The sequence below is a fragment of the Oncorhynchus gorbuscha genome, linkage group LG15 (assembly GCF_021184085.1).
Source record: "Oncorhynchus gorbuscha isolate QuinsamMale2020 ecotype Even-year linkage group LG15, OgorEven_v1.0, whole genome shotgun sequence".
NCBI classification, from domain to species: Eukaryota; Metazoa; Chordata; class Actinopteri; order Salmoniformes; family Salmonidae; genus Oncorhynchus; species Oncorhynchus gorbuscha.
Genome location: NC_060187.1, coordinates 62,769,433 through 62,791,661, shown reverse-complemented (window position 1 = coordinate 62,791,661; position 22,229 = coordinate 62,769,433). Strand labels below are relative to the sequence as shown.

The following is a 22,229-nucleotide window of genomic DNA, read 5'->3' as shown; positions in this document are numbered from 1 at the left end:
TGATTCCTTCTGAAAAATGACCTGACAGACTTGTGTTATTCAAAATAAATAGGCCTAACCTTGTTCTTATTAGGAACTTGCAACACTAAAATGAATCCTGCGATGCTGATATAAGTACTATGCAAATAATGAGCAATTAAGAATTGTAAAATAACATTTGTAGATATGAAATTGAAAGATAAAAACAAAACATAAGGTTTATTTTCCTCCAAGATTTGAGTCTACAGACAACATTATAAAGCAATTAAACATAACTACTACATTACAAAAGAAAGGAATTCACTTTCAGTAACTACACAGTCAGTAATGCATGTTTTCTTCACACACATGTTGGAAATTAAACTCTTCATTAAGGATTTTTTTTAAATAACAAAGGAAATTTGTCAGGAAAATGAGCCTTTAAATGTTCATTATTATTTGTATTGTTGTAATGTGCACTCCGAGACATTGTGAAAAAGCAACTACAAACTTAATGAAATAATAACTTTATTTAGTTTTAAAGTTAATATTGGAAAAAGTAAAACAAGTCATGAGCTGAAATCAGGCAGTAGTTTTTCTGCAGCATTTCTTATACAAAGACACAGCAGGTGTTGGCTCAGGAGAAGAAGTTTGGGTAAATATTGATCCTCTAAATATATGCGCTTTTCACCCCCCCCCCCCTCTTCACCCTCCTCTGCCTCCCCTCCACACGAAAACATGCTCCCTCCCTGGAGCCAATGGGGAGCTAGTTAAGTGAGGTATCATCTTCGGCCCGCAACTAGCCCAGATACTCCCACAAGGGCATTGTGGGTAGGGTACAACTGTTGCGAGTGGGTGGCACGTCTGTTCCCCGACACAGGCGAAGCCCTGGGGGTCACCCCTTGCCTCGGATAGCATTTCAGACAACACTGCTAATAACTGCTCTGATATCCCTGTTTAGCCCCAGACAAAGGGCCTTCGCAGGTCTACTTGGCGTCAGATCCGAGCCATGACATATCTAATAGAGGGAGCATTAAAAGTCATGCTTGTCTTATTCTCCTGCGTCTTTCCATCTGGCATGCCATTCGCACTTTGCGGCCTAAGTATATTCAAAGTGTACACCTCTGAAATGGAATAAATTCACAATAGATGGCACAGCCACTCGATTGTAGCACCATATGTACAGTTCACCATTAACATATACTTGCCAGGCTACAAATGGTAGCTGCTGAAATATGTAAAAGAACCATGTGGATTACCAATATATGCATGAAAAGAGCATCACATAATACCTCCATTCACCACAAGACATTCGCTATCAAAATAAGACTTTTGAATCTAAGATTTGTCGAAGTAACTAGTGCTCAAAACACACAATAGCCAAGAATACACCCCCGCATTAAACTAACAAGTTTCAAATCCAACTGTGGCTCTGCTGTGATGTAGCTGTGTGTGGTTGGCTGAGCCAAGGGGGAAGAAGAGAGTGGGGGAGAAAGAGGCAGGTGAGTTTGTGTTTTTGTATTGGAGGTGGAGGAAGAAGAGGGTGAGTGTGTGTGTCCATGGGGATGGTTCACTAGCGCATGGGAAGCAGCGATGGCTCTGGTAGTAGAGGGCGAGAAGAGAGCGTGGAGGATGAAAGATGGAGTCTAATCCTCCACATGTGGCCAACTGGAGCCATTCTTTGGACTGTAGGCCAAGGGCTCCGGGAAAACATTGCCTGAAGCCAAAGCACATAGTGTGAAATGAGAAGCTAAAGCTTGAATGTGCTTTTGTTTATCGGAAAAATGCACTCTAAGTGGGATTGGCAGTAGAGGGCCCAAACTCCATAAGTCATATAGACTGGCGCAGGCCGGAGTGGGGATGGCACGGGGATGTTTCAGGCATGAGCGGCCCAGGAAAGGCATCTCGACAGTCAGGCGTTTGGCAGTCTCCCTCCCCTGCATCGTCTGTTCCCATAATCTTGGTGCGAGCACAAAGGAGGATCAGAAGGGTCAATCTAAAGTAAGAAATGTGGTCACAAGTTGAGAACGGGAGAGGAAACAGTAAATATCCGCCGGTCTGGTTGGAGCAACTGGAGCTGTGTAGGCTAAGGAAGCTGCAAAGGCCAACCTAAGCCTAGGGAATTGGGGACGCAGATTTCTGGGCAAGTTGTGACCAGCGGGTGCCAAAGACTGATCAATCTTCCACAATAGTGCTGTTCTGTTCCACGTTCCTCCGCCGGTGGGTGAGATGGATTGCCAGTGGGATCTGCCTTGGTTACGTGCCTTCGGCTTCGGAGTCGAAGAAAGACAACTCAAACGTCGGCACAAAAGTTAGAGGGGCTAGAGGCTTTGGAGAAGTTTCTGAGGAGGTAGAGGAGTCAGTATAGCGGCAACTAGAATAGAAGACAGTTGAATGCAGTTCATGGATATTTTCCTCCACAGAAAACTTTGTGTGCGGTGTCTGTTGTATGAAAATACAAATATCAGAGCTAAAGGTCAGAGTGATTGGCTGACTGTTCACTATGACATTCTCTGATTGGCCCTTTTTGCACATGGCTTATTGCCAGGGCAATTTGTAGAATTGCCGGCATGGCATTTGACAGTGTTCTCTCTTGTTTTAGTGTTGGCTAGAAGTCCAAATGAGTAACGCATCAGTGGGTCACTCAACCTCATGCAGGTGATATTCTGCAACACATCATGGTAAATTAAAGCCTTAAATCTCCCAAACATTGCATCATGTAAAACCAACCAACTAAGTTCACTGGCGATAGATACTTCCTGATGTGGTCCCTGTTGAAAAATGTTTTGGAAAAAACACACCACATCATACGATCATACTGTATTTACCCGAGCTAGTACAACAGCCCTGCTTTACTCCTTCATTTAAAGCCTACCATTTTTCAGTCACACGAGGAGAGACACAAAGAGCAGCCGCTTCTAAAGGCCCTATAGTGGAGCCCAGTGAAATTATTCAATTAGTGAATTTAGCACCTGATCTGGTTAACAGCCCAGAGGACGCCACAGCTGCAGTGCAGTGCGAGAGAGAGAGAGAGAGAGAGAGAGAGAGAGAGAGAGAGAGAGAGAGAGAGAGAGAGAGAGAGAGAGAGAGAGAGAGAGAGAGAGAGAGAGAGAGAGAGAGAGAGAGAGAGAGAGAGAGAGAGAGATGGAATTAGAAAGACTGGTCAGAGCAGGTTTGGGATTCATTACCTCCTATACCATCCTTTGTTTTAGTAGGCGGAGAGCCAGAAAACCGTCTCTGAAATATATATATTAGTACTACTTTACCGTCATTCATTCTGTAAATATCTTATGTGCTTTATGTTTGTACTTAGTAAGTTTTCACTGAAAAATGTGCCTTAAATTGGAAATAAAATTATGACAAATTTGAAAGGCTAATCACAACAACAAGCAGAGCGAGCAGTAATTAGACAGATAAGCGACATTCATTTGAGAAAGAGAGGAGAAAGCGAGACGGAGAACAACCACATACACTTTTAAAGTTCTTGCTTATTGTAACGGTTTTCTAGGTGTGGTGAAGGAGAGTCGGACCAAACTGCAGCGTGTAGATTGCGATCCATGTTTAATGAAAAAACGAACATAAATACAAATAAACACAAAACACTACAAAACAATAAACGTAATGAAAACCGAAACAGCCTATACTTTTCAACTAAATAAAGCAACAGGAACAAAGACACTAAGGACAATCACCCACGACAAACTCAAAGAATATGGCTGCCTAAATATGGTTCCCAATCAGAGACAACGATAAGCACCTGCCTCTGATTGAGAAACACTCCAGACAGCCATAGACTTTGCTAGATAACCCCACTAGCTACAATCCCGAATACATACACACCAAAACCCCAAGACAATACACACCACAATACAAAAACTCCATGCCACACCCTGGCCTGACCCAATACATGAAGAAAAACACAAAATACTTAGACCAGGGCGTGACAGAACCCCCGCCCCTAAGGTGCGGACTCCCGAACGCACCTCAAAACAATAGGGAGGGTCCGGGTGGGCGTCTGTCCATGGTGGCGGCTCCGGCGCGGGACGTGGAACCCACTCAGTCAATGTCTTAGTCCCCTCTCCTCGCGTCCCTGGATAGACCACCATCTCCGCCGACCATGGCCTAGTAGTCCTCACCCAGAACCCCACTGGACTGAGGAGCAGATCGGGACTGAAGGATAGCTCGGGACTGAGGCATCTCGGGACTGGGGGGAAGCTCGGGAGTGAGAGAAAGCTCGTGAGAGAAAGCTCTGGAGTGAGAGAAAGCTCGGGAGTGAGAGAAAGCTCGGGAGTGAGAGGAAGCTCAGGAGTGAGAGGAAACTCAGGCAGGTTGATGGATCTACCAGATCCTGGCTGGCTGGCTGGTGGTTCCGGCAGATCCTGGCTGACTGGCGGATCCTGGCTGACTAGCAGATCTGGCTGACTGGCGGATCCTGGCTGACTGGTGGATCCTGGCTGACTGGCGGATCCTGGCTGACTGGCGGATCCTGGCTGACTGGCGGATCCTGGCCGACTGGCGGATCCTGGCCGACTGGCAGATCCTGGCCGACGGGCACTTCTGGCGGATCCTGGCTGACTAGCAGATCTGGCAGATCCTGGCTGACTGGCGGATCCTGGCTGATTGGTGGATCCTGGCTGACTGGCGGATCCTGGCTGACTGGCAGATCCTGGCCGACTGGCAGATCCTGGCCGACTGGCAGATCCTGGCCGACGGGCACTTCTGGCGGATCCTGGCTGACTGGCACTTCTGGCGGATCCTGGCAGACTGGTGGATCCTGGCTGACTGGTGGATCTAACTGATCCTGACAGACTGGTGACGCTGGGCAGACTGGCGGCGCTGGGCAGACTGGGAGCACTGGTGGCGCTGGGTAGACTGGGGGCACTGGCGGCGCTGGGCAGACTGGCGGCACTGGCGGCGCTGGGCAGACTGGCGGCTCCTTGCAGACTGACAGCTCCTTGCAGACTGACATCTCCTTGCCGACTGACAGCTCTGGCTGCTCCATGTAGACTGACAGCTCTGGCTGCTCCATGCAGACTGGCTGCTTCATGCAGACTGACATCTCTGGCTGCTCCATGCAGACTGACATCTCTTGCTGCTCCATGCGTGACACTTATCAAGTCACATAGACTGCACTTGTATAGGAACAGTATTGTCTGTTTGGTAACAGTGAGAGAGGGGAGAACTCAAACCCCATTGTATTTCATAGATTGCATGAGGGGCACTTTTTAACAGATTGTTGATTTGTTATTCATATTGCTACATTTCCTGAGGGTTCCCTCTAAAACAAATTGTCAGAAATGGGGAGACGATATCTCCCGGTACCACTGTGTGGCAAGTGAGGGGCACCAAAAAAGACGTACTTCGGCACTGCATGAGAGAGGAGGCAGGAAAGAGCTACAAATGCTGAAGTCTTCCAGCTGCTTGTTCAAATTGCCGTGTTTCCCTAATTTCTTAGTCAGTTAACTTTCATTCACAGACAAACCGAATTTATGAAGCTCCGTTCTCAGTTCCTTTAGTATACAATGTACCAAAGTGGGAAAATGTCAGGGGCTTTCTTAAGATAAAAAAAAAATGTATGTACAGCACTTTGCGATACTTTGTTATTAATGTTTTCTTTTATGTTTTCAACACAGCCTTGCAGTAATTTTTACATGTACAGTTGAAGTCGGAAGTTTACATACGCCAAATATATTTAAACTCAGTTTTTCACAATTTCTTAGGTCAGTTAGGATCACCACTTTATTTTAAGAATGTGAAATGTCAGAATAATAGTAGAGAGAATTATTTATTTCAGCTTTTATTTCTTCCATCACATTCCCAGTGGGTCAGAAGTTTACATACACTCAATTAGTATTTGGTAGCATTGCCTTTAAATTGTTTAACTTGGGTCAAATGTTTCGGGTAGCCTTCCACAAGCTTCCCACAATAAGTTGGGTGAATTTTGGCCAATTCCTCCTGACAGCACTGGTGTAAATTAGTCAGGTTTGTAGGCCTTCTTGCTCGCACACACTTTTTCAGTTCTGCCCAAACATTTTCTATGGGATTGAGGTCAGGGCTTTGTGATGACCACTCCAATACCTTGACTTTGTTGTCCTTAAGCCATTTTGCCACAACTTTGGAAGTATGCTTGGGGTCATTGTCCATTTGGATGACCCATTTGCAACCAAGCTTTAACTTCCTGAGATGTCTTGAGATGTTGCTTCAATATATCCACATCATATTCCTCCCTCACGATGTCATCTATTTTGTGAAGTGCACAAGTCCCTCCTGCAGCAAAGCACCCCCACAACATGATTCAATTAGGATGGTGTTCTTCGGCATGCAAGCCTCCTCCTTTTTCCTCCAAACATAACGATGGTCATTATGGCCAAACAGTTCTATTTTTCTTTCATCAGATCAGAGGACATTTCTCCAAAAAGTACGATCTTCGTCCCTATGTGCAGTTGCAAACCGTAGTCTGGCTTTTTTATGGCGGTTTTGGAGCAGTGGCTTCTTCCTTGTTGAGTGGCCTTTCAGGTTATGTCGATATAGGACTCGTTTTACTGTGGATATAGATACTTGTGTACCTGTTTCCTCCAGCATCTTCACAAGGTCCTTTGCTGTTGTTCTGGGATTGATTTGCACTTTTTGCACCAAAGTACATTCATCTCTAGCTGACAGAATGTGTCTCTTTCCTGAGAGGTATGTATGATGGCTGCGTGGTCCCATGGTGTTTATACTTGTGTACTATTGTTTGTACAGATGAACGTGATACCTTCAGGCGTTTGGAAATTGCCCCCAAGGATGAACCAGGCTTGTGTAGGTCTACAAGTCTTGGCTGATTTCTTTTGATTTTCCCATGATGTCAAGCAAAGAGGCACTGAGTTTGAAGGTAGGCCTTGAAATACATCCACAGGTATATCTCCAATTGACTCAAATTATGTCAATTAGCCTATCAGAATCTTCTAAAGCCATGACCTATTTTTCTGGAATTTTCCAAACTGTTTAAAGGCACAGTCAATTTGGTGTATGTAAACTTCTAACACACTGGGATTGTGATACAGTGAATTATAAGTGAAATAATCTGTCTGTAAACAATTGTTGGAAATATTACTTGTGTCATGCACAAAGTAGATTTCCTAACCGACTTGCCAAAACTATAATTTGTTAAACAAGAAATTTGTGGAGTGATTGAAAAACGAGTTTTAATGACTCCAACCTAAGTGTACGGAAACTTCTGCCTTCAACTGTACTTGTGAAATAAATAAACACAAACAAAAAGGGGAAAGAAATAGTTGGTTGCTCTGATATGAGAGGATGACGCTTTGATAACTGTAATTAATGAGGCAATTATAGACAACTGATGAAAGAAGTTTCATGAGTTGAGAAGAGATGGAATAATTGTGAACAGCTATGAACAAGCCTTTTAGGGTTGGGTAACACTAAAAACACTAAAAACAGTTTAAGGTTAAGTATCTACACTGAACAAAAATATAAAAATGCAAGTTGGTCCCATGTTTCATTAGCTGAAATAAAAGATCACGGAATTTTTCCAGTTGCACAAAAACATATTATTTCACTCAAATGTACATCCCCCTTAGTGAGCATTTCTCCTTTACCAAGATAACCCATCCACCTGACAGGTGTGGCATATCAAGAAGCTGATTAAACAGAATGATCATTACACAGGTGCACTTTGTGCTGGGGAAAATAAAAGGACACTCTAAAATATGCAGTTTTGTACATACAATGCCACAGATGTCTCAAGTTTTGAGGGGGAGTGCAATTGGCATGCTGACTACAGGAATGTCTACCAGAGCTGTTGCCAGATAATTTAATGCTCATTTCTCTACCATAAGTCACCTAAGTCACCTCCAAAGTCGTATTAGAGAATTTGGCCAAACGGTTCACAACCACAGACCTCGTGTATGGTATCGTGTTGGCGAACGTGTTGCCGATGTCAACGTTGTGAACAGAGTGCCCAATGGTGGCGGTGAAGATATGATATAAGCTAAGGACCACGAACATAACTGCATTTTATCGATGGCAATTTGAATGAACACAGATACCATGACGAGATCCTGAGGCCCATTGTCATACCATTCATCAGCCACCATCACCCCATGTTTCAGCATGATAATGCACGGCCCTAAGTCACAAGGATCTGAACAGAATTCCTGGAAGCTGAAAATGTCCTAGTTCTTCCATGGCCTGCTTACTCACCAGACATGTCACCCATTGAGCATGTTTGGTATGCTCTGGATCGATGTGTACGACATTGTGTTCCAATTCCCACCAATAACCAGCAACTTCGCACAGCCGTTGAAGAGGAGTGGGACAACATTCCACAGGACCACAATCACCAGCCTGATCAACTCTATGCAGAAGGAGATGTGTCACGCTGCATGAAGCAAATGGTGGTCACACCAGATACTGACTGGTTTTCTGATCCACGACCCTACCTTTTTTTGTAAGGTATCTGTGACCAACAGATGCATATCTGTATTCCCAGTAATATGGAATCCATAGATTAGGGCCGAATGAATGTATTTCAATTGACAGATTTATTTATATGAACTGTAACTCAGTAAAAATCTTTTAAATTGTTGCAAGTCGAGTTCTGATTTTTGTTCGGTATAATTTGCGCTTGCAGCAGTATAGCAGATGCTTTTACTGCTTCGTCAGGTACACAGTTGTTGCTTGATCCCTATTCTGACAGACCTTTCAGACATGCCGAACAGACCAGCTGGGTTCTGACAGTGGAAGAGATGTTTTCTAGACTGTTCCAGTGCTGACGAAGGATTTTCCAAAAGTTTAAAAGTTACAGTGGCCCTAACAACACTGGCAACAATCACCAAGATGCCATGGCTATGTAAACATCAAAGTTATGAACATGTATGAAAATATTCCAGAAAGAAATAGGACATTTTCCTTTGGCTAAGAATTCTCTCCTTGAGAATGGATTTCCACCTCTGGAGTAACTGTACAACACATTGGAAAACTAAAGGCCAGCGACGTTATGCTTTCATAGCACCAACAGTGGCTGAGAGGGCGACAACACCCTTCATAAGAGATGGGAGTCACCTGACGCTGACATCACATAAACAGGATGGGCTCTCTGGCCCAGTGGCCGGTTCCGTTCCCAGTGTGTGTCTGGGGCTTTATACGTGTGCACCGTGTGCCAGCTCTCTCAGGGGAGAGGGTGGCCGAGGAGAAAGCCGGGGCCTGGGGGCAGACTCTGTGTCAGCAGATAGTGCAGGGGGTGGGCAGGGCCAGGGGGAGGGAAGCATGCCTGGGCGACAGAGGCTCGCCAAGACCCACACTCTTTTGGCATTTTGGCAAGGGCGAGCGGCGCAATGAAATGATCCAATTTAATCTGGTTAAGGAGCGCCGGAGAATATTCAAATATTTATTTTTGCAGGGCATTTGGGAAGCTGTGCTGCTCTGACTGCAGATCACCAAAGCCCAAGTTCTCCTCTCTAAGCTCCGACTGATGCCATTTTGATAGCCAGTTGGCCTCCAGTGGTGGAAAATGGATCCGACGATGGTGGCGGGTGAATTCCGCGGTTTTGCCCTCTCCTCATTCCTCTATATCTCTCTTCATCCTTGCTCTCTCTCTCTTCCTTTTACATTCTGCCTGTCTTCTTCTCTGACTACCTGGGTATCCCTTTGTCAGGTTCCCTCTCTATCCTTTCTCCTCCTCTCTACACCACTAGAGCTCACCATTGTTTTTCTGACCAGTACCAGTGTTTGTGACTAATACTGTTTTAATATTGTCACAAATATATTCACAAATTCCAATTTTAAGAAATAATATAAAGAAAGTCAATATTTGATAAAACACCAATACAACATAACCAGAATAAGAAGATATGAACAATATGAATTATGAGACTTCTCCAATATGTCTACTTACTGTAACCGCTGTATGTAAATCAGCTTCATACATCATGTAATTTATTTTAAACTAAAATGATTTGGCTCCATCTTCCTCAATGTCCAGTGCCAATCAGTCACCAAGTGCTGTAGGTCTGTAACGTTGACATTGATGCCTGAGAGGGGAAACTTTGTAATGATCACATTTAATGTCATTATTGTTATTATTACGGCTAATGAAGGAAATGCAGCCCTGTTTTTCCTCAGCAGAAATTTCACCATGGAAATAAATTACTAAAAAAAAAGCCTTTATTGAATTACGCTAAAAGCAATCTCAAATAAATGGGTCTTGAATATGTCTCTATATGAGCTGAAGCTCAGCATCCTGTAATGTCATTGTGCAGAGAGGCTAGGAACAGGGAGGGCAAAAACAGAGCCATGATATTGAGACAACAGTTCAGTCTTATCTAGGCTTAGCAAAAGCATTGAACATTACATTATTTAGTTTTTGACTGCGATGATGAATATATCAACTATTTTCTTATGTAACCTTTTAGCCTGTATGTTTTTTTTCTTCAAAGCTTGCTAGGCCAACACATTGTACATTATTTCCAACAAAAATAGTTACAAGTGATTCAGACTCATACCGTATGTTTCCATTATATGCGTGTCAATTGACCTCAACAATGATGTCAACACCACACAGACTTTTATATATCTGTCCACTCTATAAATACATGTCAACAATACTGAGAGTTAACAACGTACTCATTCTATACAGTAGACTGCCAACTCATGTACATGAGACACATCTTGACATCTTTGACTGAACTGTGTTCAAAGATCTCACTGTAAAAATTGCTAAGGGCTACGCTCCATTGTGCTTGAATAGAAATACGTCACGTTACCATTAATGCCCCTGAGACCTCAGTGTCAACCAGAGATGTAGAACAGCATAACCTAGTTGGTGACAAGACCCTTTACCTGACTGCCACATGACAAGGAGATGGACTACAGGAAAAAGAGGACCAAGCACGCCCCCATTCTCATCGACGGGGCTGCAGTGGAGCAGGTTGAGAGCTTCACGTTCCTTGGTGTCCACATCACCAACAAACTAACATGGTCCAAGCACACCAAGCCAGTCGTGAAGAGGGCACGACAAAACGTATTCTCCCTCAGGAGACTGAAAAGATTTGGGATGGGTCCTTGGATCCTCAAAAGGTTCTACAGCTGCACCATCGAGAGCATCCTGACTGGTTGCATCACTGTCTGGTATGGCAACTGCTCGGCATCCGACCGTAAGGCACTACAGCGGGTCGTGCGAACGGCCCAGTACACCACTGGTGCCAAGCTTCCTGCCATCCAGGACCTCTATACCAGGCAGTGTCAGAGGAAGGCCCTAGAAATTGTCAAAGACTACAGGCACTCTAGTCATAGACTGTTCTCTCTGCTACCGCACGGCAATCGATACCGGAGCGCCAAGTCTAGGTCCAAGAGGCTTCTAAACAGCTTCTACCCCCAAGCCATAAGACTCCTGAACATCTAATCAAATGGCTACCCAGACAATTTGCATTGCTCATAAGTAAGCATTTCACTGTAAGGTATTCAGAGCAAGTGACTAATAACATTTGATTTTATTTGAATTATACTGATACTGTATGGAGTTTCTTGTCATTCTTGTCAGACTTCTCATGTTTATTAAAAAGCATGAGCACGACCCACATTTTTTTGTAGAGGTGCAGACTAACGAGTAGTCACACACTTCATATATGCCAAATTTAATTGTTATGTCTGTGAGTGAGTGAGTGAGTGAGTGAGTGAGTGAGTGAGTGAGTGAGTGAGTGAGTGAGTGAGTGAGTGAGTGAGTGAGTGAGTGAGTGAGTGAGTGAGTGAGTGAGTGAGTGAGTGAGTGAGTGAGTGAGTGAGTGAGTGAGTGAGTGAGTGAGTGAGTGAGTGAGTGAGTGAGTGAGTGAGTGAGTGTGTGTGTGTGTGTGTGTGTGTGTGTGTGTGTGTGTGTGTGTGTGTGTGTGTGTGTGTGTGTGTGTGTGTGTGTGTGTGTGTGTGTGTGTGTGTGTGTGTGTGTGTGTGTGTGTGTGTGTGCGTGCGTGTGCGTGTGTGTGTAAGACGCAGAGGTAATACACAGACAGGTCATGTCTAATCATTAGTCAATTTGGGAAATTCACACGCAATCTTAATTAACATACAACAGCTTACTATAATAAACTGTTTCCCGTTTTCCCACACAGTATCACCCAAAGATTTTAGTCTTCAACAATGAATTGAAAATGATCTGAGACTTAATAACAGAGTGAGTAGAGACAGAAGAAAGCTCACACCAGGGGGCCTAAAAATAGTAGAAAAGTGCTCAAAGCTCCCAATGAGAAGGGAATTATCATTTGTTGAGGCACGTAACCAATCAACCCATTTATCCAACCCATTTATCTCTACTGACTCCAGGACCCCAAAGCATGCATCAATTCATTTATTACACAAAAAATACAGTGAAATTAATATTTACACTTATGTTGCCATGTCTTGTCTCAGTGCTGAGTGCGTTTTACTCATCAACATCCAAGTTAACTGAGCCATACTTTTACTGCACACAGACTGTCACCGCTGTATCTATAGGTCTTCAGCTAATGATTTATTAAAATAACATTGTTGAGTGCTGTAAAGTATAAAAACATTATTTTGTAAAATTTTACTGCGCTTGTTAGGAGCCACTAACCTAAGTATTTACCGCACCCACTATAACATCTGCTAAACTGTGTATGCGACCAATAAACTTTGATTTGATTTGAGTTAACGTTTATTGTATGATTTCAAGAGAAGCAGGTGATGAAATGGGTGGGTCCATTCAGCCAAACTAGCCACAAATGCAGCAATACCCGTAAATACCCACTGGACACAGACGCCAACTAAAGCGTCTATTCCACAGTGATTATGCGTAATTTCCTTGAAATGACGTGGAAACAACATTGATTCAACCAGTGTGTCCCCAGTGGGAATATTGTATTGGTCAAGTACAGCATATAGTGACACTGCCTCCAAACCATGATGGGACTACAGTAGAATAGTTATAATATCAGTTACTTACAGTAATACATTGTTGATGTTGCAAAGTTTCTATGTCATAGCAGGGTATGGTGGACCAATGCATTGAGGATAAGAGCTTGCATTTCTCTACGGCTGGCCATGCTTTCCACCTGGCTAGCCCTACCCCAGTCAAACGCCTGGCACCCTCCACAGCAACCCGCCCAAGCCCCCACCATTTCTCCTCACCCATATCCAGATAGCTGATGTTCTGAAAGAGCTGCAAAATCTGGACCCATACAAATCAGCCGGGCTAGACAATCTGGACCCTCTCTTTCTTAAATTATCTGCCGAAATTGTTGCAACCCATATTACAAGCCTGTTCAACCTCTCTTTCATATCGTCTGAGATTCCCAAAGATTGGAAAGCTGCCGCGGTCATCCCCCTCTTCAAAGGGGGAGACACTCTAGACCCAAACTGCTACAGACCTACTGTATATCTATCCTACCCAGCATCTCTAAGGTTTTCGAAAGCCAAGTTAACAAACAGATTACTGACCATTTTGAATCACATTGTACCTTCTCCGCTATGCAATCTGGTTTCTGAGCTGGTCATGGGTGCAGCTCAGCCACGCTCAAGGTCCTTAACAATATCATAACCGCCATCGATAAGAGACATTACTGTGCAGCTGTATTCATCGACCTGGCCAAGGCTTTCGACTCTGTCAATCACCACATTCTTATTGGCAGACTCAACAGCCTTGGTTTTTCAAATGATTGCCTCGCCTGGTTCACCAACTACTTCTCTGATAGAACTCAGTGTGTCAAATCGGAGGGCCTGTTGTCCGGACCTCTGGCGGTCTCTATGGGGGTGCCACAGGGTTCAATTCTTGGACTGACTCTCTTCTCTGTATACATCAATGATGTTGCTCTTGCTGCTGGTGATTCTCTAATCCACCTCTACGCAGACGACACCATTCTGTATACTTCTGGCCCTTCTTTGGACACTGTGTTAACTAACCTCCAGACGAGCTTCAATGCCATACAACTCTCCTTCCATGGCCTCCAACTGCTCTTAAGCGCAAATAAAACTAAATGCATGCTATTCAACCGGTCATTGCCCACACCTGCCCACCCGTCCAGCATCACTACTCTGGACGGCTCTGACTTAGAATACGTGGATAACTATAAATACTATATTCAACCATGCTGGTCATTTATGAACATTTGAACATCTTGGCCACGTTCTGTTATAATCTCCACCCGGCACAGCCAGAAGAGGACTGGCCACCCCACATATGCTCTCTCTAATTCTCTCTTTCTTTCTCTCTCTCGGAGGACCTGAGCCCTAGGACCGTGCCCCAGGACTACCTGACATGATGGCTCCTTGCTGTCCCCAGTCCACCTGACTGTGCTGCTGCTCCAGTTTCAACTGTTCTGCCTTATTATTATTTGACCATGCTGGTCATTTATGAACATTTGAACATCTTGGTCATTTTCTGTTATAATCTCTACCCGGCACAGCCAGAAGAGGACTGGCCACCCCACATAGCCCGGTTCCTCTCTAGGTTTCTTCCTAGGTTTTGGCCTTTCTAGGGAGTTTTTCCTAGCCACCGTGCTTTTACACCTGCATTGTTTGCTGTTTGGGGTTTTAGGCTGGGTTTCTGTACAGCACTTTGAGATATCAGCTGATGTACGAAGGGCTATATAAATAAATTTGATTTGATTTGATTTGACCTAGGTGTCTGGCTAGACTGTAAACTTACCTTCCAGACTCACATCAAGAATCTCCAATCAAAAATGAAATCTAGAATCGGCTTCCTATTTTGCAACAAAGCTTCCTTCACTCATGCTGCCAAACATACCCTCGTAAAAGTGACCATCCTAACAATCCTTGACTTCGGCGATGTCATCTATAAAATAGCCTCCAACACTCTACTCAGCAAACTGGATGTAGTCTATCACAGTGCCATCCGTTTTGTCACCAAAGCCCCATATACTACCCACCACTGCGACCTGTACGCTCTCGTTGGCTGGCCCTCGATTCATACTCGTCGCCAAACCCACTGGCTACAGGTTATCTACAAGTCTCTCCTAGGTAAAGCCCCGCACTAGTCACCATAGCAGCACCCACTCGTAGCACACGCTCCGGCAGGTATATCTCACTGGTCACCCCAAAAGCCAATTCCTCCTTTGGTCGTCTTTCCTTCCAGTTTTCTGCTGCCAATGACTGGAACGAACTGCAAAAATCACTGAAGCTGGAGATTCCCATCTCCCTCACTAGCTTTAAGAACCAGCTGTCAGAGCAGCTCACAGATCACTGCACCTGTTCATAGCCCATCTGTATACAGCCCATCTATCTACCTCATTCCCATACTGTATTTATTTATTTAGCTCCTTTTGCACCACAGTATCTCTACTTGCACACCTACCATTCCAGTGTTTAATTGCCATATTGTAATTACTTCGCCACCATGGCCTATTTATTGCCTTAACTCCCTTATTTGACCTTATTTGCACTCACTGTATATAGACTTTGTTTTCTTTTTTTTCTACTGTATTATTGACTGTATGTTTTGTTCATTCCATGTGTAACTCTGTGTTGTTGTATGTGTTGAACTGCTATGCTTTATCTTGGCCAAGTCGCAGTTGCAAATGAGAACTTGTCCTCAACTAACTTACTTGGTTAAATAAAGGTGAAATAAAATAAAATAAAAAATGTACCCATTGTTAATTCAAGAATATAATGTATAAATGCTTCATGATCTTAGATCAACTGTGGTACGCTAAAATTTAAGCTTTGTTTACTCCAATGTTTGTAAACAAAGTAAATGTAAACAAACACTATATAGCCTGAAAACAGATAAAACTATAAGTTTGATATCATGGATGATCAGTCCTTACATCCATAGCTCTGCATATGAATTTGAGAGTGGCTACATTTCTCCACCCCCATCCCTCACACTTGGTTTTTGTTTCAACTACTGATTACCACTTTAAGTAGAAGTAGAAAATGCTTGAATATTAGGACAACAGCACCATGATGCACTTGATGGAGTAAACTGATTGAAACTGTTTGTGTTGATAGCTCTACTAATAGCAAAGTAAGTAGTGACGTTGGAGCAGGCATGTGCACAGATCGGGGTCTAACTGTTCCCTCCCACGTGCCCCTTTGCCCTCCCACTTGCCAAGAGCCCTTTTGGTGGTGGAATAATAACAACATTTTGTATACCGTTTTTGTCATTGTTGTTCTGAACCCACTGCCCGCAAGTCGTCGTGACGTCCTCAAATATCCACACAAGCACTAGCCAGCCAGCCATATATCATGATTCTGAATGATATATTATGAAGTTATTATTTAAGAGCATTAAATATAAATCACAAACAGCAGGGAAAAAATTGAGCTAGCTAACTTGCAGATTTAGTTCAATCATCAACAAGAATGATCAGCTGATAGCCCACCAACTTTTCCCAATGTCAATCATGTCTTTGGGAAGCACTGTAACTAGCCTGCTTACAATTTGTGATAAGTGAGTGATTTGTTTCAGAAATACATAGGCCTATGCGGGGAAAAATATAATATAATAATCACTACAGAGGCAGTTAGTATGTTATGAATTTGGAGATATGAGCAACAACAAAATGACGGTCTGTGCACGGCCATGCGTAGTAATGATATATTTACAAAATCATTGTAAAAACTGTGTCAAATAAATACCAGAATAAGATAAACAGACATGTAAGACACATGATATACTAAGAACAGTGACATGCTTATTGCCTGGGGGAGAAGCTGTGAAGAAAACATCCGTTTTCTCTTTCAGAGTGTCTTCATAAACACCAAGGCAGAAAAGAAAAGCCTTTACGTCTCCATTAATGGTGCTCTTAGCACACATTTGCTACCTGCAAAATGTGGCACATTGAGACACCTGCGCGTTACCGAAACGAGAGGCCTCCTCGCCCCCCTACCATTTACCCTGGCAAAGATAACAGCAAGTAGTGAGTCTGCGGCGAATTGCGAGGGGACTGTTAACTATGAGGGATGATGCCGATTTATCATGATATTACAGCTCTGACAGGGAAACACACCTGTACTTTTTGATGTAATTTATTGACTGGTTGTGGATGCTGAGCGAGAGAGGGAAAAAATTAGCGCGGCTTTAATTACTGCTGCTGCTGGTTAAAATATTAATGGGGCACAGAGTGTTGCATGCTCATTTCTGTTGATTTTTAATTAGCAGTAATTCATTTCGCACAAAGCATGTTGATGCCTGTGCCGCAGACATTAGTGAAGAAGCTGAATAAAGATGTTTTTCAGAGGCGAGAGCGTGCATACTGAGAGTGGTGGGCACGCTCGAGACGCTCTCGGGCCAAAGAAGAGGCAAGGACAGCCGTCTCCAAAGAAACCCCCTCCATCATATCTGACAAGACCAAATCAGTGCCTCAACTACTGCTTTGAGGAAATGGGGAGATGGGTTGAAGTGAAAGAAGATTCCAAGTGAATACAACCTGGCTCTCTCTCTCAGTCTCTGAGCAGACTCTTGGTTGAATCGCAGCCATTTTGTCACAGCATAATCATGACACAGTTTAATACACATTGTCTCAAAATTTGTTGAACAGAAGTGAATTGAGTTGCGATGACTTCCAAGTCTGCATCCATCCCTGTGTTAGTTTTTATGTGAAATTGGATCAATTCCATTTTTTCTTTAAACGAAGCAATTTGTTTCTTAGTGACAGATGTGCACACGCAGGCCTATTAGAACACAGACAATTAAAGAATCCTTGGACAAAAACAGCTATCTAAGACGTTGATTTGTGTTGGGCACGGTGCCAGGGCTTCTTTAACTGTTGTGTCACACTGTACCCACGTTCCGCACCCTGACCCCATGTCCCTTTGACTGGAGAGATGCTCTCCCCTAGCCCTGCTCTATTACCCAGAGTTCCCTACTTCCCCCAGTGTGCGTGCCACGCCAGAGTCCGGGTGGCATCTGGGAGGCTGTGATTGAGAAGTGTAAATAAATAATAATCCCTGGAAAGGAGACCGGCACATCAGCATCTGTCTACTCCCCAGCTAATAGTTTTATTGTGGTGCCATCAATTTAGCACTCTTTGTTTCCATGAATCCCTCCATTCGGGGAGATAGCTCCGGTTTTTAATTGAACTGAACAGCTTTTGTTTAAGGATCTTTCCTTCCGGTCCTTAGCATTTTGGAGTAAAAAACAGAGATAAACTGTTGATACTTATTTGAGAGCACTGAAAACAATGAATAAAAAGCTTTTAACCATGCTGATACTATGCTATCACATTTAGAATGCAGATAAATTAGACCATCAGCTCATTTCTGTTCAGTGTACAGTATGTGTGTGTGTGTGTTCAGTGGTACAGGGATGTGTGAAGGGATGCATGCACACGCATATACAGTTACTAGAGCATGTGTGCATGTGCAGTATTTGGGTCATTGAGGTTGGAACGGCTGTTGCAGATAGAAACTGAATGGTGTTAGTGGAGAGGAATATAGGGCAGTTTACAGGTTCTAGACGTGATAACGGTGCCCTTTTGTAACCAAAAACCATATAGACATACTGTATACAATCATCTCAATGTCCTTATCTTTCCACAAATAGTGAAATAGTCGCTATGATTGACAGCTACAGACCCAAGTCATAACTTGAAATGTCAGCTAATTGACCAAATTGTACCTGTTCCACGATTCCAAATGAAAGACAGGAGCACATTTACAAACAAAATCACAAAAAAGTGGCACCCTTGCAGAAGGCAGGTGCTATGCTGTATGTGTGAGTTTAAAAGGAAAATATATGCTGGTGTTTTGTGGACATGGGAAGCTGGCTGATGGGTGCATAAATAAGGCATGTTGGAACATCTGGTCTTTGTTGTGCGTTCAGCTTTTTCATGTCTTCAAAGAGCAACTCTGACGCATCGCTGACTACCACTCCTTGCTCCCGCTTCATTTTAGCACAGAATAATAAACCATCTTCAGGGAATTGCAGCGGCTCTCCCCTCTCCTTCTTCATTTGGATACGCCACTGCCATGCCCCCCCCCCCCCATTTACGGCAACTTTCTTTTTTTACTTAGTTCATTTTAAATGTTTATACCTCAGGGAACACCAGTGTGTAACTGTAGTTGGTGGCCGTGTAGCTGCGAGCACAATTAAAATTCACACACACTTCCGTCCTCATTCCCTGTATGCTCTTGCGCTGCTACAGTGGATGGCACCAAGACGGAAAGTTGTACATTTCTGATTATATGATGAATATATTTAGTCTGGAGGGGCCCTCTCAACACAATTAAGCACCCAGAACCCATAAATTAAACACATATAGGATTTCAAATAAGAATGATAAAAAATGAATCCACTTGACCAAGAGGGCCCTGTTCAACTTGTATATTCATTATGGCTGCCTGTAGGCCTAGTTAGTGCTGTGTTAAAACAGCACTGTCTTTTCTAAAGTCAAATGAAGTAGCTACGCGACACATTAGGCTGTTTTCCATCTTGCCACAGAAAAGTTGCTCCATTGTGGCAGTGGCACTCTGCGAGATGGCGACATACACGGTAATGTGTAATGTTATTATTTTAAGAATTCATTCACTTTCACACAAGGTAATTGAAAGACGACGACAGGCCTCTATTCCCTTGGAGAATGATAATTCAGTAATGGTTCAATGGTAGGAAATGTCGAGGCACAAAAGGCCTTTTTATGGCTTTACTGAAATCAGGTTGGGGAAGTAAATGCTGTGAATGTGTGTGTGTGTGTGTGTGTGTGTGTGTGTGTGTGTGTGTGTGTGTGTGTGTGTGTGTGTGTGTGTGTGTGTGTGTGTGTGTGTGTGTGTGTGTGTGTGTGTGTGTGTGTGTGTGTGTGTGTGTGTGTGTGTGTGTGTGTGTGTGTGTGTGTGTGTGGGTGGGTGGGTGGGTGGGTGGGTGGGTGGGTGCATGCGTGCGTGATGAGATCAGGTCTGTATTTTTAGATCATGTCCTGTCCAGGATGATGGCAATGCTATTTTGTGTGCAGAGAGTATACCTTTTTTTGTTTGGGTTCAAGCAGAGGTGTGAATTGCCAGGATATGGCATGTCTGTAAATGGTTGCCTCATCAGTAAAAATAAATAAATGGCCTACTGTACTTTACCTTCCGCATCTAATACTGTCAGGTTAGTGTAATTAAATGTTTACTGTTGACACTATTTTGTATAAAAGAAAGATGCAGAACAACTAGATGACTTTCATTCCCTTATTTAAAATATTGTATTTATCTATATACCACAATGATACAAACAAGCCCCCACTCCCTTTCCCTGTGAAGAAAACAAACAAAAAGTAGGTTTCCTTTCTACTCTCTAACCTACTGCAAAGTAAATCTCCATTGCAGACCGCAAATAATCAAAGTCAAATATACTTCGGCTAATGCAGTCCCCCCAAAATATGACAAAATCAACCAATAGACCATGAATAATAGGCCTTTCTCTGATTGCTGTTGATATTGATAGACTTTACAAACAACCTCTAATTGATTAGGTGTCACGAAATATATATACAACACATTTGAAAAAGAGGCTTTAGAAAAACATTGAAATCACCAAAACACGGTTACAACTAATAGTATGCACCCACAACACTTTACTAAACTATACTGCAATACTTAACTGGCCACAAGAGGCTCTGCTGCTAACTTTAAGACAATTGCATTCCCTCAGTTGAGTGCAATATTGTAGGCTTCAAATGGTTACAGATTTGACACAGGAAAATGAATTAAAGTGGAAGACTCTAAATAACTATGATACTGTGTTGGTGTTACCTGGTGAGCTGATTTCAAGTCCGTGGATATGATTCTCTTTCTTCCATCTCACTAGGCATTGGCTTACTGCATGAGTAGCACATCCCCATTCCCCTGAAAAATCCAAATGGAGCTGGTGTAAACGTTTTTTATGCATTATGTGTAAAGGATGACAGCACGACTTCTGTCTACATGAATCTGAATATCAATTTGCTACCTGCAGTGCAGTTTGAGAAAACAACAGACATAAGTGCAATGTCTCAACTGCATCTGTGCCACACCATAATATAATACAATACACAAATAAAACCATTTGTAATTCTCAAATACTGAAAATGTTACAACAGGCACCAGTTCTCAACTGCATCCACACCTATTGAATATTTGATTGATTTATTTCACCTTTATTTAACCAGGTAGGCCAACTGAGAACACCTTTATTTAACCAGGTAGGCCAGCTGAGAACACCTTTATTTAACCAGGTAGGCCAGCTGAGAACACCTTTATTTAACCAGGTAGGCCAGCTGAGAACACCTTTATTTAACCAAGTAGGCCAGCTGAGAACACCTTTATTTAACCAGGTAGGCCAGCTGAGAACACCTTTATTTAACCAGGTAGGCCAGCTGAGAACACCTTTATTTAACCAGGTAGGCCAGCTGAGAACAAGTTCTCATTTACAACTGCGACCTGGCCAAGATGAAGCAAAGCAGTGCGACAAAAACAACAACGTACAGTCAATAACACAAAAGAAAAGACCAATTGAAAAAGATATGTAACGTTAGAAGAGTATGGAGGTAGGCAATAAATAGGCCCTAGAGGAGAAAAGAATTACAATTTAGCATTAATAGCAAATCAATATAACCCTTAGTGCCTGACCAGTGAAAATACAATTCATGTGTTTTGTTTTACCACAGGAAAAACAGCGTGGCAAAAATGCTTAACATGCTAAGCTGCATAGTTGGCGAAATACTAAAAACAACAAGTGCTAACGTTGACTTAGCTCCTGTTCAAAATTTAGGCTACTAGTATTATGATAAACATTCCATTCAGTTCATGTACAAATATAACTTTCTAAACAAACAGAATTCCATCTTGATTTACAAATTACGTTCACAAGGAACATATTAGGCCTACACTACTTTTAAGTAGCCTAGAAACAGAACAATATTTACATACTTTTAATGTCAGAAGCCGATCAGAAAACACACCTTCTTCAAATGGGAAATAGGCGGGAAAATAATGTTACATGTTGACGTAACAGTTCACGGAAAATGGACTGAACCATTCTACAATTCTTGGTCGTCATATTTTCTTATACCAGTTCTGCTCAACTCAGATGACTTGCATTGATTTTTAGAAATGAATGATACACCAGCATAGTCATGGTAAATGAATAAAGCAATACCACAATAGAAGACGAATTCAGAAAAACAGTAACCCAAAGTGAACTAGCTCATTGGCCCATTCCAATATATACAAGATCACTCTGTTGAATCAAAATAAAAGCAGCAGTCTAGGTGTCATACCTGATCCTGTTGTTCATAATAAGTAGGCCAGGGAAACAGCATTACCACATTGGAATGTATCTTTAAAAT

The 22,229-nt window shown here is 42.9% G+C and overlaps 1 long non-coding RNA gene across 1 annotated transcript in view; it reads right to left on the bottom strand.

Annotated features, from left to right (window-relative positions):
- The window catches only part of LOC123997546, a 61,841-nt gene extending 39,976 nt beyond the window's left edge, over positions 1–21,865 (bottom strand). The window contains exons 1-2 of the long non-coding RNA XR_006832127.1: positions 21,811–21,865; positions 20,656–20,748 (exon numbers count right to left, since the gene is read on the bottom strand). This is a non-coding gene — a long non-coding RNA (uncharacterized LOC123997546). The remainder of the gene's footprint in view (positions 1–20,655; positions 20,749–21,810) is intronic.
- Between the last annotated feature and the right edge of the window lie 364 nt (positions 21,866–22,229).